This window comes from Saccopteryx bilineata, chromosome 5 (genome assembly GCF_036850765.1).
Source record: "Saccopteryx bilineata isolate mSacBil1 chromosome 5, mSacBil1_pri_phased_curated, whole genome shotgun sequence".
Classification (NCBI taxonomy): domain Eukaryota; kingdom Metazoa; phylum Chordata; class Mammalia; order Chiroptera; family Emballonuridae; genus Saccopteryx; species Saccopteryx bilineata.
In genome coordinates, this window is record NC_089494.1 from 225,562,254 (window position 1) to 225,587,787 (window position 25,534).

At 43.9% G+C, this 25,534-nt stretch overlaps 1 long non-coding RNA gene across 2 annotated transcripts; it reads right to left on the minus strand.

The window, feature by feature from the left end:
* Nucleotides 1–483: 483 nt before the first annotated feature.
* LOC136338408 (uncharacterized) lies at nucleotides 484–25,534 on the minus strand. Of its 2 annotated transcripts, none has more exons than XR_010731959.1 (4): nucleotides 25,407–25,534; nucleotides 24,877–25,031; nucleotides 18,009–18,089; nucleotides 484–860 (listed from the first exon to the last, which is right to left on the minus strand). It is a non-coding gene; the product is annotated as an uncharacterized lncRNA (long non-coding RNA). The 2 variants fall into 2 exon arrangements; XR_010731960.1 differs by lacking the exon at nucleotides 484–860 and adding an exon at nucleotides 11,105–12,224.

The following is a 25,534-nucleotide window of genomic DNA, read 5'->3' on the forward strand; positions in this document are numbered from 1 at the left end:
GGCTCTGGACAAACTTATCTGTGTGGGAAGGAGAGCGGCTCGGGAGCGGCCCTTTAGGTTGGGGTGGCCGATGCTGTCCTGGTTCTGTTTCAAGTGCAGATCAGTCTGAGAACACTTCGTTCTCATCTTGCGTCATTGGCCTCTTTGCAGCATCTGAGTGTGTACTCTCCTGGAAATGCCTCCTTATCTCTATGACACCACTCCAATTGTTTATTTATTCGTTCATACAACTATGAGCTGGACACTTTTGTGTGGTATGAATACGCCGGGAACCAGAAGAAATGGCCCTCACACAGTCTGTAACTTCTGGTGTTCTTCCCATCTTCTTTAACTCTGTCTCCTTCATGGGGGTGACTTTTGTTCATATACCCCTAAAGTCTGTTGTTCTCCATAGCATTGTGCTTGTCCCTCTGAATGATTTCAGGCTATAGATTTTAGCTGTATACAGTTAACCTAAAAACAAAAGGCTGAAGTGAGAGGAAACAAGCAATTATTTGAGATCCAAAAAAAGTAGCTATTTGAGAAACACTGATTCAGGCAGAAACCCAAATAATGTTCCAAGAAGGGGGTGAAGGCAATAGTTTTTATGAGAAAGAGAAGGGTGATAATTACATGAGTAGAAGGAAGGAGTTTCTATTGGGGTTAATAAGTCAAGGAAGGAATTTCTATAGGTGCAGATAAGCTAAGTTATTCTTTAGCTGTGCATGGTGATGCTAATTCTAAAGAATGTCTTTAGCCCTGGCTGGATGCTCTGTTAGTTGGAGTGTCATCCAGAAATGCAGAGGTTGCTGGTTCAATCCCCAGTCAGAGCATATACAGGAAGACATTGATGTTCTTCTTGTTTCTTTCTCACTCTCTCCCTTAAAAAATAAAAAAATCAGTAAACATTTTAAAAATTAAAAAAAAAGAATGTCTAACTTTTAGTCTGGTACTCAGAATGTCTGCTTTCCCGTTAGCTTTGCAAACAGTTGTTTGGACGAGAGTATGGCTTTTGCCCAGTCCAAAGGTTATTTTACCCAGATTAGACATTTCAAAGGTTTGAGGAGTAAGACGTGCAAGGTGGTCCCTCTGGTATGGCAGCTATGACTCTGTCTTTCAGTGGCTCAGCTTATGTTATTTTTCACAGCACTGGTGATCTTAAATCTACCTCTCGAGTTCAGAACTCTGAGTGCCAGACTGTACATTCAACAGTGCATGCTACTTATATACCCACAGACATGTCAAGCTCAAAATGACCAAAATTAAACTAATTTTCTCTACCTCTCCTCTCTCTTGTCCTGCCTAAATCTTCTTTTTCCCCAGCATTTCCTCTCTTAAATAACAGTGCCATTATCCACCCAGACACAATGTCAGACTCATCCAAATCCTTTTCTCCTGACCTCCCTGCTTTCTCTTCCAATCTCTCTGTCTTATAGAGTTTACTTTCCAAATATTCACTTCCTATTCTCCATCACCTTTGTTATGGGCTTATTTTAAGCTTGTATATATATTTTTAAGTATGTCTGATGCAATAATCTTTATGTTGATTTTTCTGTCTTGATGCTAACTCTCTCAACTTCATCCTTCATACTGGTGCCAGTGTGATTTTTCTAATTGCTGGACTGTATAGTTCTGACTCAAATAATGGCTCCCCATTGTCCACAAAGTAGTCATTATTCATTAGGTTGGTGTTTGCAGCCCTTCATGATCTGACTTTGGTGACTTCTCAGTCTTATTTCCAGTTACTTTTGGACACAAACTCTATGTTCTAGTCACATAATTTTCAGTCTTCCTACCATGCTATGGATTGCTCTCTTTTCCTTGGAAGGCCCTCCTCCCAATATTATTAGCCAGATGAATGCCAATTCACCCTTTAAGACTCAGCTTCAGCCTGGCGCAGTGGAGAGAGCGTCATCCTGGGATGCTGAGCACCCAAGTTCAAAGTCTCAGGGTCACTGGGTTGAACACGAGCTCATCTGGGTTGAGCATGGGCTCACAAGCTTGAGCACAGGGTCGCTGGTTAGAGCGTGGGATCACAGACAGGACCCCATGGTCACTGGCTTGAACCCAAAGGTTGCTGGCTTGAAACCCAAGGTCACTGGCTTGAACCCAAGGTCATTGGCTTAAGCAAGAGGTCACTGGCTCAGCTGGAGCCCTCTGGTTTAAGAAAGTAATCATTGAACAACTATAGCGCCACAACAAAACTTGATGTTTCTCATCTTTTCCCCTTCCTGTCTGTCTGTCTGTCTCTCTCTCTCTCTCGTGTTAAAAAGACTCAACTTCAAACATTTCTTTGACTTCCCAAAGGTAGAATTGATGTCCTCCTCTACTGTCTTCTGCATTACTTTATTGAAGCTTTTTCTTACCTTATTTGCATTCAATTGTTTTATGTCAGTGTGACCTGCCTGCCTGTGAGCTCTTTGAAGGCAGAACCCTGTGTTTTTGTTTTCAATTCCAGTACCTGGTCTTCACCGAGGATCCAGTGAAAGTTTGATGAATGAATGGCTAAAGGAATGGACAAATGAATCAACTGATCAGTGCAGGACTGAGCCTGCAGGTAGGGAGACAAAGGGGCCCAGCTATGGGGAGTGCGAGAAGGAGAGCAGGAGAAGTGGAGCTATTCCCTTCCATTCTCAGGGCCGGTAGCTGATGTTTATCACTCAATACAGATACACAAACCTCCTAATTTAGTAAAGTCAGTCCATAAGGTATATGTCATAGATAGTCAAAATTAGCCCCTTGAGAATCCCTTTTAATGCTTCTAAAATATAGTATGTTGATATACAATTTTTCAATCCAGAACATCTGGTTTTCTCTCCAGCATAGGAACAGACCTATTTCTTCAGCTGAGAACCAAATGAAGTACATAGTTGGCTTGCAGCCAGGGGCCCTGTTGAAAGGAAAACGATTATCACATTTATTATGGTGAGAGGCTCCTCACTGTGAGAAACAGAAGGAAACTGAGACTGAATAAGAGGCTGGCTGACTCTCATCGCCCACTTTTTAACTTCAAAACCCCCTACTCAAGCCTGGTACCTCCTTATTGATCCAACCACAATTCCTGTGCCTCTCAAAAGATACTTTTGTTCAAGTGAGATTAGCTTTTTCTCTGATTCCGACTCCAAGCTCTTTCCCACCTTTCTGTCTTGGCTCAAGCTGTGCACTCTGATAGGAGGCCTTCTTTGTTCCTGTTCTTCATTCAAATCCCACCGACAGGTCAAAGCCCTACACATTTCAGCCTCTCCAAAGGTTCCTACCTCTCCATGTTCACACTGATCTCTTCCATTTCTGAATTCCTGTTGCCCTTAGCTACAGGACTAAGCATTTAAGTTCACCTTTTAACTGTTGGTCTATGGAAAGTTTCCAATGGCTGGGAGTTTTGCAGTCTACAAGCACATAACTATATCTCTTTGTAGAAAGGTATTTGACAAATCAAGAGGAGTAGGTAATTTGAAGGACTGAAAAAAAACCCAATGTGGCATAAAACTATTTAGCCACTGAAACTCTCATACACTGCTGGTGGGAGTAAAAACTGTTTGGCAGTACCTATTAAAGCTAAATATTTACATATCCTTTGACCCGGTAATTCCATTCTTGGATATATATCCAAGACAAATGAGTGCTTATGTCTACCAGGCATGTTCATGCCAGCTTTATTCTTAATAGTCTAAACTTGGAAACAATTCAAATGTCCGTCAATAGTAGAATGGATAATAGTCCACCTCATAGAATGTTTCGCAGCAATGAAAATGAGTAAACTATTGTTCAGTGCCAGTCCCACTCACCATTGCTAATCTCTGCAGTGCCCTGGCCAGGTGTTACCTATAATCTCCCTCTTTAGAGCCAAGGAAGCAGGAAGCTCAGGGAGCCTTGATGACACCATGAACTCAAGGTCACACAGCAAGTACATTGAAAAAGTAGACATTTGAATGTAGATCCAGTTGACTCCAGATTTCTTGCTCCTTCCTCTGTCTGTCATCCTGGGATAGCTCTAAGTAGGAGAGTCTATGGAAAAGAGAGGGGGAGGAGTGTTCCACAAGTGAGTCACAAGATCAGGGAACCTCAGATTTGGAATCTCTAAGGCACCTTAGAGGCCATCTGGTCTACACCTGCAGACTGGACACATGAGTTTTTCTGCAGGGGTGCAGCCGGTCAAGGACCAGGGGAAAAAGCTTGACCGGGGGAGGTGGGGTTGGGGGGGTTGGGCTACGCCTGTGTCCTGCCCATGGTGATGGAGTGGGAGAGCAGTTGTGTCATAAAAGAGAACCTGTGCCTGCTTTTCCTGGCCTTTTTCATAGCGAGTCTTGTGTGAGCAAGTGCATGTGCATATCAGAAGTAAAATATACATAACTCAAAACTCACCATTGTAACCATTTTAAAGCTTATAGTTCAGTGCCATTTAGCACGTTCACAATGTTTTGCAACCATCGCCGCTGTCTAATCCCAGAACATTTTCGTCATCCCCAAAAAGGAAGCCTTATACTCATTAAGAAATCACTGTCCATTCTTCTCTTCCCACAATCCTTGGGAACCACTGCTTCCTCTCTATGGGGTTCCCTATTCTGGGCATTTCATGTAAATGGAATTGTACAAGATGTGGCCTTGCTGTCTGGCTCTTTCACTTGGCGCAGTATTTTCACAGTTCAGCGATGCTGCAGCACGTCTCGGTACTTCATTTCACTTCATGTTTACATCCTTGTCTTTATACTGTTATTTTGAATATATTTGATTTCTTTTCTTTTTTAGAGAGAGAGAAAGAGAGAGGAACAGATAGGGACAGACAGACAGGAAGGGAGAGAGATGAGAAGCATTGACTCATAGTTGTGGCACTTTAGTTGTTCATTGATTGCTTTCTCATAAATGCCTTGACCGGGGGACTCCAGCAGAGCAAGTGACCCCTTGTTCAAGCCAGCGACCTTGGGGTTTCAAACTTGGGTCCTCAGTGTCTCAGGCTGATACTCTATCCACTGCACACTGCTTGAACATATTTTCTTATAGCCTTAAAATATTAACTACTTGTCATTTGAAAACTATCTCTTTTGAGAATGTGATAGAAAAGCACAATTACTCCCCTGAGATCTTCTAGTCACCTTCCTCCTAGATTTAGGGTCATCTTGTCTCTTCCTGTGCTTCTTAAAAGATACTTTTGTTCAAGTGAGACCAGCTTTTTCCCCGATTTCTACTCCAAGCTCTTTCCCACCTTTCTGTCTTTGCTCAAGCTCTCATGGGCTACATGAGAGACTAAAATCTTCTGTTTCATTATAAAGTATTTTCAACACACACACATATGCGCACACACACACACACAAACCTATAAAACTTTGATAGTTGTGAAGGACTTGCATAAGTGGTAAGACAAAATTTGTTCCTAGATAGGAATATTAACTAGAGTAAAAGTGGCTTTTTAAATTTAATGCAATTCCAATCAGCAACCCAATAAGAATTTGTTTGTAACTTGACATCACCTAAGATTTAATTTGGAAGAGTAAACATTTTAGAATATCAAAGAAAGTTCTAGAATGCTGAAGGGACTAGGCATTTGAAAGGACAAAACTATTTCAAAGTTACAGTGATTAAAACAGTATATTAATAATTCTGGAATAAACAGATAGTTCGGTGGAACCATCTAGAGAGGAAACAGAAGATGCAAATGGCCTTCCTTTCAGTGCCATCTCTTATCCATTCACCTGTCTCCTTCAGTTGTCTCTGTAGAGCTGTTTCTTCATCCTTACCAAAACCTTGAATCCTTGACCCCTCTGCTTCCTACTATCTGTCCCTACCTGTTCATCTTGTCTTCACTTCCTTTCCAACCTAATAGAGACTTCATGTTTCAGCATCTCAACAATTCTTTACTCATATTTTCAACATCCTTGCTCCATTTCCCTTCCATTATACTCTGTGGCAAAAAAATAAAAAAAATAAAATAAAACAAACAAACAAGCTTGGCTAGAAAGAGACACAAAGATGATATACTAAGTTGGAAAATGTTCGTCTAAAATTCATGTCCACCCTGAACCTCAGAAAGTTCCTTATTTGGAAATAGGATCTTTACACATGCAATTAGTTATAAGATGTAATCACACTGGATGAGGGTTGTACTTATATCAAATATCACTGGTTTTTGACAATAGCATTATTAGAATCCACTCATAAAAAGAACTGGAGGAAGAAGATCATCAAAATTGAATTTGTAGTTGTTGAAGGGGAACTAGAGGAGAATAAAATCTCTAAGCACTTCTGATGACTGGTGTCCTAATAAGAAGACTATGTGAAGACAGAGACAGAGAGACACAGACATACACAGAGGGAACGCAGACCGTGTAAAGACAGAGACAGAAACAAAAGGGATGCGTCTACAAGCCAAGGAGACTCAGTGATTGCTGGGAACCACTAGAAGCCAGGAAGAGGCAAGGAAGGATTCTCTCCTAGAACTGACACTTTGATTTCAGACTTCTAGTCTCCAAATTGTGAGAGAATAAATTTCTTCTTTTAAGCCACCCAACTTGTAGTAATTTGCTACAACAGCCCTAGGAAACTAATATGAGTCCTAGGCTGCTGGGTACACAGGTTCTCTTACTGTGTGAATTCATCAAGCTATACATGATGTATGCACTCTTCTATGTGTGTGTGTGTTATATTTTAATTAAAAGTAAAAAAAATCAATCAATCAATCTTCACTCTTCCTTGTCTGAGTCCACACCTGTGAGGTTGAGTGCTCTGGAGAAAACCCCCAACCTCAGTGAGCAGTGCTTGCCTCTGTGGGCTCCGATGCTGCCGCGAGCCTTCCACAGGTCCCTGGGAAGGGTTTTCTCTTGGTCTTCATGAGGCTATTTCAAAGTTCTCTTCTCAAAATTCACTCCATAAGGGAATTCCCTCCTTCACTCTCACGGATGACCTTGCCTCCAATTCTTCAGAAAAAGATGCCACTTCACGGAGCCTCCTGAATGTCCGGTCATACCACCTGCACACCTGCTATTACACTACCCTTCCCCTCCACTTCAAGTGGAAGAACTTCCCTCCTCCTGTCAAGAATCATTCTGTTCTCTGGATTCCATCTCTTCTGGCTGCTGAAAAGATCTAACTCTTTTACAGTGTCCTCAGATTTATAAATAAATTCATGCTGCCTTTGGCTAAATACAAAGATCTAACCAATTTTGTTTCACTTCAGCCCCCAGAGAATCTGAAATGTCTCTATTAGCAAGGCGTGCTCTGGTGCCCTTCTGAGATTTCGTCTCCCATCTCTGTGTCCTCACCAGGTGAGGAGAATCAGCAGAACATTATGTAAACATTAGATACACATTGTGTATTGTTTTCCAAATGTGGCAGGTAATACATTGAACTTTCGTCCTGGTGTTTCCTGTTACCCTTTCCAATCCCACATTCAGGCAGCTAGGCATTTTGTTTTGCTGTGTTGGGGAAAGATGACACAGCAGAATGTGGATAACAAAGGAGGTTCATTTTTGGCTTTGGAATTTCAAAATCCCAGGCCTTAGGGCAAACACAAAGAACTAAGAAGAATGTAAAAAAGCCAGGCTACCATTCAAAAATAAAGATTCTGGGGTCTGAGAGGGGAGAAGAGAGTTAGAAGGGCCAGAGGCTCAAAGAAGCTCACAGGCCAGTGGGCTAAGGTTGGTAGACACTGCCAGGCTGCCCACCTCCCTCTTTGGGACTGAACACGCATCGCTTCAGCTCCCGGAAGGGTTGACAGCTGATGACTCTCCCCTGAGTTAACCGAGTGCCACCCTGTAAATTGTAAAGGGCTTCCTTGCCCAAGATCTCCGCCCACCCCAGCCCTGACACAGCCCAATGCCCAACCATAGCTGTTGTTCCCAAAAGCACCCACCCCCATCCAAGGTTCTCCAGATTTGACCCTGGGGTTGATTTCTATTGTAGTTGCCGTTTCTATTCCATCATCTTACTTCTTTCTCTATCTGGGAATCGAAATATATTTTTAAAATATACTTTTTATTTTGGAACAAGTTTAGATCTACAGAGAAGTTATGAGGATAGTACAGAGAGTTCTGTATGCTCCTCACTCAGTTTGCCCTAATGTTACCATCTTTTATAACTATGATACATTGTCAAAATTAAGAAATTAATGTTATTATCATTATCCAAACTCCAGACTTCACTAGGATTTTACAAGTTTTACCACCAATATCATTTTTCTGTTCCAGTATCCAATCTAAGAAACTACCTTTCATTGACACTATTTTTCTTTCTTGCACTAAAACATCAAAGCCCACTCTTAGTTAAATTCCAGCGGGAAACACTGTACAACTCGGGCTGTGCTTTCCAAGTCTGCGCTAAAACCCTTTGCTTTTTCAGTGAGCATCCCCAGGAATAGGCAGTCCAGTCAGCTCTTCTCAGTACAAGGAACAGAGAGCCCCTCACACTGGCTGAAGTAAGGCCATGGGGAGAGCCCACAGGAGGTTATGCTTAGGAAGCAAAAAATCAGGAATCAAGGACAGGAACTGGAATTGCTTCGGGAACGGAGGTTACAGTCTCAGGCTTGTCTCTCAGCCAGTCTTTCTCTCTCTCTCTCTCTCTCTCTCTCTCTCTGTCTGTCTCTCCCCTTCCTCTCCCTCCTCTTTGCTTCCCTTTGTACCTCTTGCTCTCTCTCTTTTTTTCTCTTTCCTCACCTAGTTTCTCTACTTAATTGCCCCACACACGTCCACATTGGCACCTCGGCCAGCAATCCCCATAGTTTAGCGTGTGCCACCATCTGCACTTCACTCTGCTTCAAGCCTGGCTCCTGTAGTTCAGCCAGCCCCTAGTTGCCTGGGCGCTGGACAGTCAATGGGTGGTGGTAAAACTTGGGTCTATTTTCCATCCCAATCAACCTTGAAATACATCTACTGTATATATAAATATATTTTTTGTTACTGTGGCAGAAAAATCAATTTATCTTGATGTAAGTTATCACTGATTTTTGACATAGCCTTATTAGAATCCACTAATTAAAAAATTAGAGGGAGAAGATCATCAAAATTGAATTGGTGATTGTTGAGGGGAACTAGAGGAGAATAAAACTTCTAGGCATTATTGAACACGGGGTTGCACAGATTCTATCTCAAAGGATTTCAGGCAAACTGTATCATGATGGTTCAAACATTTTGCAGAATTTCAGTGGAAACAGAACTTAGCCAATATCCTAAAAAAGAAAGTAAACAGCTAATGCAAATCTGCTAATTAATAGAACACACTGGCTCTTCTTGGCTTTTTTTCCCTTTGGGAGAGGAAAAAGTAACCCTGCTTATAAATTCATTTTTCCTTAAACAGACAGACTGAAATTCACTACAGTTCTCCAGGGACCTCAACCATTGAGAAATTCTTCTTTGTATGCACCTACTCATCCTCTTCCCCCACTGACACTTTCTACCCTTCCTCTCTTCCTTCGCCTTCCTTTCTTCCCACCATACATACTTATGGAACATCACTACATGCCACAAACTTTTACGTCTTAGTGAAATAGCAGTTAAGAGCAAGTAGTGACGGGTCCAGAACATATCACTCCAAAGTATGCTGCTTTGCCACATCGGTCATTGTGAACTAAAGTTGCCTGGAAACAACAGACACAGGACGGGCACCCTGACCTCCCCTCTTCTTTCTAGAAACAGGAGACGAAAGTCCCACATGAAAGACGCCCTCCCTGTGTCAGAAGAGACAACACTCTCATCGCCAGAGATGAGGAGTGGAGGCTGCGAGAAATCTGTACAAACAGATCCTGTTAAAATAATCCTTATCTTCCTCCCACCCCCCACCCCCCATCTATTTTAGCTACTTTGTCTTCATTGCCATTCTTTGTTCAACCTAGTGTATAAGCACTTAGGCCTAGACAATTTCTTGGGGTCTCCATTTTCCTCTGAGGACGTCTATGTACTTGTAAATATTCATTGAAATAAAATGTGTATGCTTTCCTCCTTTTAATTTGTTAAGACAGTTTCAGGCAGAAACCCTAAGGAGGTAGAGGAGAAGGTTTACCTCCTTTATGGTAAATAAATAAAATAGAAGGTTAGATGCACTTTGGGGAAAGATAAAGCAAGCTGGCGGGGAGGGGGTCAGTGCTGGTGAGGGGCACTATAATTTTAAATAAGGTGTCAGGGAAGGCTCGTTGTGAAGGTGATATTTGCGCAAAGACTGAAGCGGGTGAGGCAGGAAGCCTTGCAGACATCCCGGGCAAAAGCGAAGGAAACAGAGCTCCTGGCAGAGAGCATGCTGGGAAGTCGGAGACCGCCAAGGGTCAGGGCTGGGTTAGGGGAGGTGGGTGGTGCAGACGCACGGTTGGATCTGATCTTTCTTCCAAATTTTTATATTTTGTATACCATAGACTTTTTTTGTGTGCTTCAATTTTGATATTACATTGAAATGTTATTTCTCCTGGTTACTGAGTTTTTTGGTATCTCAGGGCTAATGCTTCAGGAGCTTTCCATGTAGAGAGTGAAGGGGCGAGTAGGAGAGAGTAGTAGGAGATGGCATCAGCGTGACAGGGAAGTGGCCACTGTGAGGAGCTTGTTTTATTCTGAGTGGAACGGAAAGCTGCTGGAGGCTGTCTTCATTCATTCTCTGTTGCTGCCATAACAAATGACCACACAGTTAGTGGTTTAAACACATAGTACAAAGCATAAACATTTTAGCCCTGTCGGGAGGGCTACATTCAGTGGTGGGATTCAGCCGGTTTGCACTGGTTCGGCAGAGCAGACACCTAATTTTTTGTTGAGTTCAGCGAACCGGTTGTTCAAATGGCACTTGTAATCAGGGTTCTCTCTCAGGTGGGTGCCTGAGAAGCTGCCCAGTGTGGAAATCACAAGTTTACCTTCCTTACTCTTGTTTAATGTTCATCTGTGCAACAGTGTATTCTAAGCACCCATAGTAATGTTCATTCCGTCCATAGGTGAAAAAAAAATGCAAGTAAGGATGCCAATCAAGAAGCAATATGGGAATATCTTAAATAATAATTTTATTCTTTTTGTTAGGTATTATTTAATCTTTTTTCATTAATAGTTTTAAACTCTTATAGCAATCTAGTTCTGTGTACCTCTTTTATTGTTCTTATTTAAGTATTAAATGCGTGAAATAATAAACTACCTTTTGGTATATCTTTTTTTATACTTAAAACGGTCATTAGGACTTAGAGCCAGCTATGAAATGATTTGAATCCCACCACTGGCTCAGTCCTTACTGGAAGCTAGGGGGAGTCTGTTTCCTTGCTCACAGGTTTGTTAGCAGAACTCAGGTCCGTAGAGTTGGAGGACTGAACGCCCCTCTTCCTTGCTGTTGGCCTGTGGCCCCTATCTCCATTTCCAAAGCCAGCAGTGGAGGGTCAAGTCCTCACAGCACATTTCTCTGACCCACTCTTCTGCCTTCCTCTTCACTTCTAAGGATTCACATGCTTCGATTACTTTCACTTAGATAATCCAGGATCGTCTCCCATCTCGAAGTCCATACCCCGGCAGATCTGCCAAGTTCATTTGGCTATGTAAGGTAACAATTCACAGGTTCTGGGGATTAAGACGTGGACCTCTTTGGGAAACCAGTTTTCTGTTCACTACAAGGGCTTTGAGCAGTGGAGCAGGGGTCACTCTAGCTGCTCTGTTGACAATATGTGGGGGAAGGGGTAAAGAAGAGGGAGGGAAGACAAGAGAAGGAACAAGGAAACTGCTCAGAGGCTAAGCCGATAGGGAAGAAGGAGGCTGGCTTGGACCAGGGGAGGGTCTGGGGAGGAGGGAGATGAGATTAGATAAATTGATGGTTCATTTTATGGGTCAGCCTGGTTAGGCTCCAGTCCCCAGTTATTCAGTTAAACACTATGCTGGGTGTTACTAATATGAAGAAATTTTGTTGGTGTGATTACAGCTTCTAATGAGTGACTAAGTGAAGGAAATTCTCTTGATTCATGGTGGGCCCGAGTCAATCGGTTGCAAGGCCTTATGAGCAGAGTGATGGGTTTTCTCACGAAGTAAATCTGAGCGTTGAGAGCAGCTTCAGCTCGCGCTGAGTTTCTGCCTGCCATTCAGGGCTGCCCTGTGGCTCTCAGACTGGCCTAACCAGCCTCCACAGTCATATAAACTGATTCCTCGGGGGAAATCTCTTCCTAACTATTGTATACCCTACTCGTGTGTTTCTCTTGTTGAAGCCAGTATAGGTATACTGAATAAATCTTGCAATTTAGATTGTGATAAACACTGACTGATATAGATACTGACAACATTTTGAAAGCAGAGTCAACCGGATATGCTGGTGGCCTGGAAGTGGGATGTGAGAAAGAGAGAAGTCAGGATGATTCCAGATTGTTCACCTTGTGCAGCTAGAAGGACAGTTCACTCGTCTACCCCTAAGGCAGGAATCACTGTACCATGAAAGCCATCCAAGAGAGCCCATCCAGGGACAGTGAGTGAAGGTGCCCCATTTCCCCCCCAAGGAAGCCCGTTTCAGAAGGAGGACATGGCAGGCAGGAGTGGGTGGCTTCTCCTGGCCAGGCCTGGGGTGGGCAGACTCCAAGCCAAGGGGTCAATAGGGAGAAGAGTCACCCTGTGCTCCATGCCGTTCCTCCAGAAGTATTGTGGTTTCCCATCGCATTCTGGAAGAGCAAAACTTCATACTCTTCTCTACTGCAGACCCTTGTTCCCTGTTGGTCCGCACTCTGCGGGAACCCCTTAGCTGAACCCTGAGCCCAAACCAAGCGAGGACAGCTGAACAAAGACTGTGAATAAATGCTGCTCTGTGAACTTTTTCCCTTGTGAAGGAACAGGGTGTGCTTAAAAGTAGAAAGTGAGATGGTGCTTTTGTGTTTTTTGTTTAAATCTTCCTGGAAGGCAGGAAAAAAAATAAATAAAAAAGTAAAGAAGAGCATTTGTCACTTGCACTGTTCTGAGTAACACAATGGTTGGGCCCCTGACCCCTGTTCAGGCCTCCCAACTTGGCACTGAATAAAAATCAGAGAACGAAAGGAACTTTTCCACAAGTCTGGCATCTCAGACAGATGCTGAGGCGGCTGAGCTGCGTGGTACCAGCCGAAGTGTGGAGACCTCCATGTCCTTGTACCTTGCAGAATGCAGCAACCGGACCTCCACAAAGCTGCAGTCTACTCAGGCTAAGCTCAACTGCACAGCAACTTCACATAGAGAAACTCAAACCTCCACCCCTAACGGAGACAGGATGGGCTCTTCAGTTTCTAGCCTAGTTAGTGATTTCTAATATGTGTTAGGGTAGCTCTTGGATAAAAAAAAAAAAAAAAAATCAATAGAGCATCTTTAATCTAAAGGGACCAAATATACAGCTTACAAAAATTAGGGGGTATTTCAAAAATAAATAAGAAGTGATGAGATGTCCTCTAATTTTTGTGAGAAGAATTAGGGGATATTTTAAAATAAGTATGAAGCTATAAAATATCCTCTAATTTTTGTGAGCAGTATTATGCTTCTGTGGTCTCACATGTCAATAAAAGTTCCCAATCTGAGATGCTGCAAGAGGAGAAACTTTCTTCAGGTGAACCATTTGCAAACTTGGGAAACTCATCCTCTGGTAAAAACTAAAACTACATTCCACCTAGACAAGGGAGAGGCTGCTTTTATAGAGAAAGTTCCCACCCCAGTTCCTGATTGGTCAATTTTTGTGCAAATCAGAAGCCCAGATCACACAGCTCTGATTGATCTAAATTGCATAGTCCTGATTGGTTGTTTTCCTGCATTCTGACTAGTTGTTTGGAGCCACTTGGATTCCTCAGTATAGATACAAATGAGGATACAGCTGCACAGTTCTAATTGGACAGGGTAGGTCTTAGTACGTTGGTTGTAAGACAATACCAGCAGCTCCCTTTCAAAGGTCAACTCCTAAGGCAGGGCTACAGTGCAGGAGGTTGAAAGCTCAGTTTGATTTTTCCTTAAAATGCAGTGTGCACGAGAGGTCTGTCAGCAATGGCAGTGAGCTTCTGGTTATGAGTTTGGGCCCAGTTAATCATGAGAAGTCCTTCTTGACAGATATATTACTTCTGGAGGTTCACACATAAAAATGGCAAACGGTTTTATAAAAGGAAGTACTTTGTTAAGCCAGCTCGTTTCCAGAGCTCTCTTCCTTCCTGTCCTTCTATTCTACATTGGACCACCAGTCAGAAGTCAGAACCATGTTATTCTCCCCAGAGGAGTATCCAGTGTTTGTATTTCCTTTAGAAGGCAAATCGTCAAGTTTCAGGTTGACTTTGGGTAATTTCTGCAGGGGCTTTGATCTCGCCTCCACCTGAAATGCCTACTCACTGCTGAGGTTAAATTAGATAAGGTCTTTATTGCCTCAGATCTATAAAGAAAGTGAAGTATTTTTGTCCCTCTGCTTTTGATCTCTACAAGAAAGGGGAAAAGCCCTAAGCAGTCTGATTTGGAAGAAAAACACGCAATACAAGATTTTTGTGAAGATTAAATAACTTAGGCCAAAGTATTCTGAGAGCTGCCAAAGGCTCTACAGATAAGATAGATGGAGCTCCCAAGGGCTCTAAAGATAGGCTACACAAAAATATTGGCTGAAAGCTACCTAGATTGACAAACATAATGCAGATGGAAGGAGCTGAGACAGTCCCTGGGGGTGGTGACCAGACAGGGATGTATAATCATCACTGGTGGGAAAAGGAGTCTCCCAAGAAGAGAAGGCAAGAAGAGATTCTCGGCCAACAAAATGCTAAAGGGGAGAAATGGCAGCAGCAAAGTAAGAAGTGACGATGCTGGAAGAGCAGCTGTGGGGTTTTCCCGTTTCTGTACACTAGGGTTACAGATGTTTGAGCGACACACTCAGTGCTAAGGGCACATCCCAGGGACCTGTGCGATTGATAACCAACCCTGAGGAGTTCTTGTCACCTCTATCTCAGTGCATGCGGTGAGGAACACCCAGAGCATGGGATTTGGGGAGTCTAGGGATTTTTGGCTGCTATAATGGTGCTTTCAGATAAAATGTTTGTTACTTTCTGTTAGCTGAACTTCTTTTCTGATGAGCTTGTGGTATGCATGCTAAGAAGAGAACTGAGCTGGCCATGCTTGCCCCACATTTCGGCTCTTCCCCGAAGTGCTTGGCCAAGGAAAATGGGTGGAAAGTGTGGCAGCAAAAATATTTGGAAACATGCAGAAGGGTCGGTCCCTGCTGGAGAGGATGGAAGAAAAGCTGATGTGAACTGATTAATGACTCGCTGCAGGCCGGGCACTGTTCTAAGTGTTTCATTTGTATTAGCTCATTTGATCCTTGGTGCAATCCTATGAGGCAGGGTGGTGATTTCCCTCATTTAATGGATAAGAAAACTGAGGTACAGAGGAATTAAGTAATTTGCCCAAGGTCCCAATTTGAAACGGGTAAAGCCAGGTTTCAAATTCAGATTACCCAGCTGCATAATCCTTCATTAAGTGGACATAGCATATTTCCCTAGCCTGTCTCCAATTCGAAAATAGGGAAATAATTTCCTTAGCTTGTCTCCAATTAAAAAATAGGAAAATAATATGCTAGCCAGGGTGAGGATTATTTGTGTTGACAGGGGTGGCCTAGAAAGATATAACACGACAACTTAGAATGTTAAAATGCTTTTGGGAAAAATAAAAACCTTAGGCCACAGCATCAAGGATACTCTTGGTTACAATAACAGAATATCTAACCAAAATTAATTAAACAAATAAGGATATTATTTTACATGGCAGTAAGTTGGATTCAGTGCAACTGAACTGGATCAGTGATGTCATCAGAGTCCAGAGTTTGTCCCTCTCTTGGCTTTGCCTTCCTCAGTGTGGCGGCCGTGTCTCCTTCCTACTAAAAAGAGGACTACAGCAGCTCCGGTACCACATTGTCAACACAACTAAACTCAGCGGAGAAGGAATTTCCCATCAGACCTTCAGCAGACTTTACAGGTGAGTTGGATTAAATTGGGCCTCGTGTCACTGCCTTAGTTGCGAGGGAGTCTGAGGCTCTGAGTAGCTCGGATTCACAGCCCTATGGAATGGACACGCTCCTCCAGCAAGAAGGGGATGGGACAACAAGGTGTGGAACCACTGCTTTACCACCTACTTAGTGTTTCTATTTTTACTTTTCTTTATCTCTAAATGCACAAAGGACAGATCAAGGTTATGATTGAATGCAAATTGCTAAATCATGACCAAAAAACCCCACCATACTCAGCTCCGGACATGTTTCTGATCTGAGAAAGTCTGCGCAGCTCATGTCTGACCTGTGGTCGGCAGTGGGTAGAGCACCGACCTGGAATGCTGCCGTCACTGGTTCAAAACTCTGGGCTTGCCCATCCAGGCATCTATGACAAACACCCAATGAACAGCTAGAGCGAAGCAACTGCTTCTCATCCCCCTGCACCCCCATAAAATCAATAAATAAGATCTTGAAAAGAAACTCTACACAGCTCAGAACATCCCCTTCTGAGGCCAGGTATGACTCTCTGAAGGGACTGTGCCAACAGCAAAACTATCTGCCCAGCATCCCCAGGGATTTATGGATGGTGACAACCTAGAGTCCCCAGGCTCAGTCCTGTCCTGCTCCTTCCCCACTTATTTAAAAGAATCTACATCTATTTCTCTCTCTCTTTTCTGTTCTTCAGTCTCATATCCTTCTCACTCTAAAGAGAGAGCTTACCAATGTGCAAAGATTTATATTGGGTCATTCCTATTAATAGAATTTGTGTAAAATACTAGAAATGAAGTTTCTAGTGGCCACTAGAGAGACGTGCTACTATTTCCAGCATCAAAATGACAGGAATCGTGCCTGTTAGAATTAAACGTGGCTTAAATGTGACGGGTATACTGTATTGCTCTTCCATGCAAAAGTCCTTACCTAGCAGTTCAGGGTTGGTCAGAGGGCTCCATAGCGAGGGCATCCTATTACTTCATAGGGTTGTCATACACATTAAATAAGGTAATTTATGTGGTGTCTAGACATCATAAATTCTTATTTGATAATGAAGGTAATAATAACTAATGTTAATTGAGCTTTATTTATGTTACAGTCTCTGGGCTCTCTACATATTAACTCATTGAATCCTCACAACAGCCCTATGAAGTAGGGATGATAATTTTATCCCCATTTTACAGATGAGGACACTGAGAAATGAGGCGTCTTGGTGAACACTGTCTAGCTAGTTAATTAGTGTGGAGCTGTGATTCCAACCCAGCCTGTCTGATTCCTGAGCCCCAAAGCTTAACCACCAGGCTATCCCACCACATCTCAGGTCAGAGTCCTCCCCTCATCTGTCTCCTTCACTCCTTTGGCTGTAGAATAGTCACAGTGTAACTGGGAAGCAGAGCGTATGCACACCCAAAAAAGTGAATTGATAATGTAAGGCAGTGGGGGTTACATGTCAAATGAATGGTATAATTCAGATAAGGGAGAAGTTTTTCCCTGGAAGTGAGGCAGGAGGGTGTCACAGCAGGGAGGGTGACCAAGTTGGATGAAAATGGACATAGGGGATTTTGAAGACTGGAGGTAGGTGTGCCAGGGCATAAGGCACAAAGCTTGGAGGCGGGAGAGGAAATAGCATGGTCAAGGAATACAAGGAACCAACCCTGAATAAATCCTAGGATTCTCACAGAGGCATCCTGAGAGAGCAGTGTGCCAGTGAAGACTGGAGTGAGATAAAGAAGGAATCTGACTGTCATTCTAAAAAACCGCACTGTATTCGGGAGACATTAGGTGGTTTTGAACAGTGAAGTCACGCGATGAAAGTAGTTTCTTTAGGAATATGTGGTGGTTATGGGAGGGTGACCTAGCGGCACGGAGGCTGAGAGACAGGTTACGAGGCTTTTGAAATGCTCTAGACATGAGGTAATGAGAACTCAAAATGAAGTGTTCGCCTAAGGCATGAATGGAATGGGAGGGATGCGAGAGGCATCATCATAGCAGAACTGAAGTTCTTGGTGACTAGACCCAGGAGCGAGGGAACGGGAGGGGCCAGGGATGACTGCCAAAGCCTGGTGACTGGAGAACATTGTTATAGTCCATCTCTGACTCTCCATCCTCTGCCCGTTCTCTGTATCCGATAAGCATCCTCACATACTCACCGCTCACCAAAGGTACTTGGACCAGCTGGCCATCTTCCCTTTCTTCTTTGCTGCAAACTCTTGTTTCCACGAGAGGAGACTCTGGATGGAGGGGGAAGCATGGACTTGGAGTCAGAGAGAGAAGAATTTAAATCTACCCTGTCTGTCACCAGCACAATAACTTTGGGCATGTTTCTTACTTTCTCTGAAATTCAGTTCTCTTTAAAATAGGGTGATAATATCACCTGATAGGGTATCTGGGGAATTTCTACAAACACATGGCATTTAGTACTGTGCCTGGTACATAGTAGATGCTCAGTAATAATGGCTAACATTGAGCTTGCCACATGCACTGCTCTGCTTAACCTAATTTCACTCATTCATTCCTTGACACAGTCCTGTGAGGGACATACCGCCATTACCTCCGACTCGCAGATGAAGAAAGGAGGCACAGGGAAGACACCAAACTCACTAAGGTCACAGGGACCATGTGAGGCTGAACCAGGGCTTGAACCACAGAGTCTAGCTTCAGAATCTCCATTCTTCACCACTACCCTTTTATATTAATAATCCAAGTTATTGTTTGCACTCAAAGGAATAAGAGTAGCAAAAATATTCTCTCCAAGGGAGATAATAAAGTAGATAACCAGCATGGCTAGATCCCCAACCTGAGAGAAAGGCTACTGGTCATGGCTTGGAGCTTTAAGGCTCCTTTGTTTGCTGGATGGTGGACAAGGCGCATGAGAGTGGTCCCAGGTGAGGGGTGGAGTTAAGAGACTGTGACAGGTCCTCAGGAGGCTCACGGCTGTGGCTTTGAACAATTCACACAGAAAGATTTCAATACATTCACTTCCGGAACGGCAGTATGGGTATGTCACAGAAAAATATCAGAACAAGTTATTTCTTACCAGTGTTCTCTAATAAACCCGTGCACAAAACAAACTATAATTTTTTTTTTGTATTTTTCTGAAGCTGGAAACGGGGAGGGACAGTCAGACAGACTCCCGCATGCGCCTGACCGGGATCCACCCGGCACGCCCACCAGGGGCGACGCTCTGCCCCTCCGGGGCGTCACTCTACCGTGACCAGAGCCACTCTAGCGCCTGGGGCAGAGGCCAAGGAGCCATCCCCAGCGCCCAGGCCATCTTTGCTCCAGTGGAGCCTTGGCTGCAGGAGGGGAAGAGAGAGAGAGGAAGGAGGGGGGGGTGGAGAAGCAAATGGGCGCTCCTCCTATGTGCCCTGGCCGGGAATCGAACCCGGGTCCCCCGCACGCCAGGCCAACGTTCTACCGCTGAGCCAACCGGCCAAGACCAAAACAAACTATAATTTTTAAAGACATTCTCAGTGTTGAATATTACATTGTTTTTCATAAATAAATAAAATGTACTTATTTATTATTAACACCATGCTTAAATTATCTTTCATAAAAAAGATTGAGGTAACTCGTAGTAAAAATAATTCGTTATAAATGAAATCATATGATATGTGTAAAGAGTAAACATTGTGGATGTCAATATTTTCATACCTGAAAACCTAAAGTAAAACTGAGCACTAAAATTGGCTCTGAGATTTCTAGAAGCCAAGATGAAATGAGAAATAGAATGAGTGTCTTAAAACTGATTATGAAAACAGATCTAAATGCTTAGATACCTGCACTTAGAGTTTAGGTGTACAGGACCAAGGTGGCATTTTGAATGAAAAAGGAAGCTTCATCTTGTATTCTTGCTCAGGTGCTAGGCCATATGAGTATTATATAATCAAACTGAAACATACCTTACTAGCTACACTTACACTGATTAAAAAGCCAACCACAGCTTTAAAGTAAGTAACTAAAGATAAGATCAGGGGAAAAGGTATGTGTAGTATCTCAGGAGAGGAGAATGTGATTTGAATTTGCTTTTTGCTTCAATGACCTTCTTAAGAGTAAAATGCTATTCAGGATGGCCCCTTAAATATAGTAAATAAAATAATTTGCATGCCATTGATTTCCCCTCACTCAAGTATAAGACCGGCAAATTACATACAATCTTTTTTCACTAGAGAAAAAAATAGAACTTTGCAAACAACAGAGGACATTATTTATTAGTCTCCCAATGTTCCTGGGGAGGCAGCCACATAAGATGTCAGGATTCTCCTATAAGCACCTTCTTAGAATTAAGAAAAGTCCTTACAGTTTGCAATGATTGTTTATTGGCTTAAGACTACACCAAATTTCAGGGCCTTCTTTCTAATAGATCCTAAGGAGATTCATTTCCTAGAACTAGAAGGAACACCTTCCACACCTTTTCCACTGTTGGTCATGAGACCTGAATGTCCCAGATATCACCATCCAGTGGGTACAAAAGAGATTGTACTGGGATACCCAGCTGCTGACTCAGGGCTTCAGAATCCAAAGGTTCTCCTTAAGATTCCTGGGACTCTCCAGGGAGTGTTTTACAAACACTAATCACAAGCCTGCGCCCAGTGGGTAGCTGCTACCCCATCATCCTCGCTTGCGGGGCATCCACTGACTCCTGCCTGTCCTGCTCCCCCCTTTGCAGAGCAATGGGAAGAGTAGACATTTGGCCTCTGGAAAGAGGAGAAAGGGACATGGCTTGCACAGGACGAGGATTCTGTTCATGAGACGCTGACTCCTGAGCTGGCTCTTGCTTGTTCTGTCACCTTGCACAGGTCACCTTGGTGCTTTAACGATCAGACAGCATTTTGATAATATCAAGTGCAAAGTAAGTGCTAGGGCACGAAAGCCAAAGACTTGTGGCTTCCTGAATGAGGCAGCAGGATGTGCCTGTCCTTCCTTTTTCTTTCTTTCTTTTTTTTTCTTTTCACTTTAAACTTCCTTTGGGGAGAGAACAATCGTCAACCCTCAGAGTCAATACATTGCTCTTGGAGCCTCCCTAATGAACTCAGTTGCTGGATGGGTGAGCCCAGGTTGCAAGGAGGATAAAGTCTTGGAGAATCCTATGCCACTTGAAGTTATATAACAAGGGGCATTAGGACTATAAAAATTTGGGAGGGAATGAGACTCCATAACCAACATTTTATAATTACATTTTAATAAGAAGGACATTTAATCTTAAACTACTCTGATGGCATTACTAGCCTGAAGGAAAATATGTGCTTAAATTTCAAAGGTGTTTAGTAGGGCAGAGAGAATGGCAAAGACCATGGAAAGGAGAAAAACATAAATTTTTAAAATTTTAGCTGTGATTGGAACCTGTTCCCCCATCGATACTCTCAGAAACCATATCATAAGTAATATGGTTCCTTCAGAAAACAGGAGACATGTTATGGGTGGAATTGTGTCCCCTCAAGATTCCCATCTTGCACTCCTAACCCTCAGTACCTCGGAATGTGACCTTATTTGGAAAAAAGGTCATTGTAGATATAATTAGTTAAAATGATGTCATACTGGAGAAGGGAAAGCGCCCTAATCCAATGTGACTGGTGTTCGTATAGAAAGGAAGTCTGACACAGACACAGGCACTCGGGCAGAAGGCTATGCAAAGGTGAGGGTGAAGGTGAAGGTGAAGGTGAAGGTGAAGGCAGAGATGGGTGATGCTTCTCTAAGACAAGGAACAGCAAAGGTTGCCAGCAAACCACCACAGTCCAGGGGAGAGGCAGGGGACAGTTCTCTCACAGCCCTCAGAAAGAATCAACTCTGCTGACACCTAAATCTCAGATTTCTAACCTCCGGAACTGTGAGACTATCCATTTCTGTTGTTTAAGCCACTCAGTTTGTAGCCCTTTGTAATGGCAAACAAACTAACACAGAACATTGTACCCTGAAGAATCAGAGGGAACATAGAAAAAAAGAGATTAAAGGTAGTTAACAGAGGTTCTTCAGTATTTATACCACTAATTTAGGGATTTATTTAGTTTAATGTATTAATTTCTTAAGATACAAAAGTTTCCCTTAAAGGTCGTGATTATCAGTTATTTGTATCTGATGGTATACCGTACTTTCCAAAGGCGGTGAGTGTCTTCCATCCTACACTGCTCTTCTAGAACCTCATCATTTCCCCATGAAGAAGTAAGACTAATTCCCCTTGAACTGAGGTGGGCTTGAGACTCATTTGTAACCGACAGAATGTGGCAGAAGTGATGTTCCATGGCTCCTGAGGCCATGTCGTAAGAGTTGATGTGGCTGCTGCCGTGAGGGCTGAAATGCTTGTACCAAAGCACCTAACTATCCTGTGACTGCCATGTTGTGAGGAAGCTCAAACCAGCTCTTCTGGACAACTGCATGGAGAGAGACACCCAGCATGACTGCCACTGCTCTAGCCCCTCTGCTGTCCTAGCTCCCACTTTAAGCAGTCCAGACCAGAATCTCCCCACCAAGGCTTCCTAAGTTCCTGTCCACAGAAATGGGGAGAGACAATAAAACGACTGTGGTTGATGTAAGTCACGAAGCTTTGGGGTGATTTATTATGCAGCAATGGCTAATGGGCATGCCTTAATGCATTACTCTGATAATCAGATTTCTTGACTTTTCACTGAACTGTTCCAGAATTTAATTTTTTTTTTTTTACAAAGGGTGGGAAGCACAGGAGAAAAGATGATCTGGTAACCTAGAAACATTTACCATGCAACTTTCCCCAGAGTGCGCGGGCAGCTTTGTGAGCCGCCGAAACCCGGCAGTATTGCTCTCCTTGGCATCGTGCCCCAGGGTTAATTTAGAATGTAAATGTGAAGGAGCCGCTATAGGATTGGAAACCACTGGTCACACTAATGTTTATGTAAATCAGTGAGTTCCCGACTGCACAGTCCTTTCTGCTTTCTATTCCTAAAGGTGCCCTAATTATGCAAAACTGTGCAGCAATTTTGCCTTGGACGTGAACTAATTAGCTATCACTGGTACCACAGCCTCGTGTGTTGAATTTTCCAACTTTTAAAGACTTCTGTTTTTAATCAGAATCTGGCTCTGATTCTAATGATTCTTACTTTATTTGGGATGAGGGTGAGAAGGCCAGAATGGTGAAGGTATTTGCACTTTGACTAATCCCCAGCTCTTGGCGTCCTCCTGCTAAGAGTCCCCTCCTGTTAGCGCTGATGTACCTCTGCTCAATCAGGAAGGATCATTTCCCCCAGTCACTTCATTCCATTCACAAGAAGCCTGCATCCCTTTGACACCTTCATGTTCCAAATACTCCCTCTCAGCCTGCAGCTTGTTTTCTGTGGCATCTTTGATTAAGGCCTTCTCCCATCAGGGCATTTGAATAAGTAACTCCCCTCCCTTTCTGTTATGGGAGTTCTTGCTTGCTGATTCTGGTCTCCACGACAGCCCCGGGTCTGTACTGCCAGGGATTAAGATGCCTGTGAAATCCACCCCTGCACTGCAAACGCTTTGCCGGGGTGTCCTTTGAAAACATTGACTTCTTTTCCTTTTTCAGCCCTGAAACAGTAGTGACTGGCAAATAGTCATTCAGAACATGGCTATTAGTTAAGCATCTCTGCAGACAATGGCTGAGGGGGCGCAAAGATGCTGAACATAAAAGGCTCCATAATCCCTTATTTGTGACTCTTAAAGAGCAGCTGCTGAAAGTGACTTTGGGCAAGCAGGCAGCTGCTTCTGCCGTTTACCTTTAATCAGATCATCATAGGCCGAGTCCTGACTCTACCCTCTGTGTGCGCCGGGCCTGTTAGGCTTTCTGAAGCCTGTCCCAGAATCCTCAAGTGCTGTCCTCATACCTGCACTTGGAAAAGTCAGAATATATTGGGGACAGGAGATAGTTACTCCTTTTTGGAACAGAGGCAGAAAGACATTATTTTTGTCACCTGATCCTCTCTTTTCTTCCCGAACAGTCTTCGGATAGATATCACCCCCATTCCTCAAATATCCTGAGAGGTTATCATTATTTTCATTTTGCAGGTGAGGAAATTAAGGTTCAGAGAGGTTAACTTACTGTCTATGAAGTGACTGAACCAGGAGAGGGTGTCCAGCCCCTGGAAGCAGAGGACTGGAGGGGTGGGGGAGGAGAGCTTCCAGTGCTAACACCAGGACAGTGCTGGAGAGGTCAGGGAGGTTGGTCACCGAGGTTTGAACCAGGGCTATGCTGTCTCCAAAGCCTTCCCTCTGATACCTGACACCATCCTAACTTGTCCTTCGCTGGAGATGGCCCTAGAACAGACCGGGCATCTACTGCAGCGCCATGAAGAGGGCAGGGTTCAGTTCTCTCTGAGCCAAGACAGTCAAGGGCATCAGTTCTGGGAGATTAACCAGGACACCAGGGCCTCTTGTAGGTTACTCAGCACTCACCGGAAGGACTAGTCTCTGGAGAGGTGCGAGCCAGTTGCAGGACTACGCACCACCTTTACGTAATTCACCGCAGGAGAAGACACTTCACAAGAGGCCCAGCCATCCCCCGCTGCTCTGCCAGCGCCTCACTGCAGAAACCCCGGACAAGGCCAGGAAGGAGGCGGGGTTCTGCCGAGGTGCGCAGAGCAGACCTGCACTGAGTTAGTTAACAAAACCAGGCCATGGCATACTTCCTGCCAAAAGAAAAACTCAAGACCTTCAGACTTTTTTTTCTCTGGGATGACCTATAGTTCCTTCTTCCCTCCTTCTTTCTCTTACTTTCTCCCTTCCTTCTTCTCATCCTCACTTCTTTCTTCCCTTCTTTCCTCGCCTCGCCCTCCCACCAAGGGTTTTCTCTCTCAGGTTGTCTCCCTGGGTTGCAGTGGAGGGCCAGGAACTAAGCCAACACCAGGTAAAAACGCAGCTGGAGCATCATCCTGCTTGCTCACCCCTACCCAGACACACACACACACACACACACACACACACACACTACCACGTGTTACCTTCTTATTGCTGAATCCTCGGAGGTCTAAGGAGGCCCCAGTTGGTGGTGGGGGGAGCACCTGGGACCCTTGGGGAGCAACTACTTACCAATGATAAAGGAGTGGGATGTTTCAAGGTTCAACAAGTGGTGACGTTGTCCGTGTGCACGGAAACTTTCTATCCGTCCTAAGCAAGGTAGCCGAACCCCCTCTCGTGGCTGCATGGGGTCTGCCCTCTCCATCAGCCTGCTCCTGACTCTCCCCCTTGGAGACAGAAGATTAAAACAGAAAGGGCCTCAGAGAGATCAGCTAGTTCGATTCCCTCCTTATCCAGAGAAGGCTGAGGCATGCAGAGGAGGTGAGCTTCCAAAGTCACACAGCACATCTACCTGGTGCCTCTGAGGGAGAGGCCCGGAGGGAGGAACAGCAAGGTCTGTAGCTTCTAACTCAAACTCCTTTCCTCTCGGCTGATCCGCAATTTTACCCCAAATTATTTTCAACCTTTTCTCCACTTGTTAAACACGCCATATATTTACATATTGTTTTCTCTTTAAACTTTCTATTTTTGTTAGCTCCGTTCTCCTTTCCTATTTCTCCCTGTTTCCAAGTAAAACCATGTACAGAAATCGAGTGTCTCACAGAAATGGTGCTCAGAGCTCCAGGTTAGGGGGCGCCCTGTGGCTCTTCCTCTCTTGCCTGTGGCTCCTTGGGTCTTGGCCGAAAAAGGTGGAGCTCTGCAGGAGTTAGCAGCACAAAGTGCGCCTGGG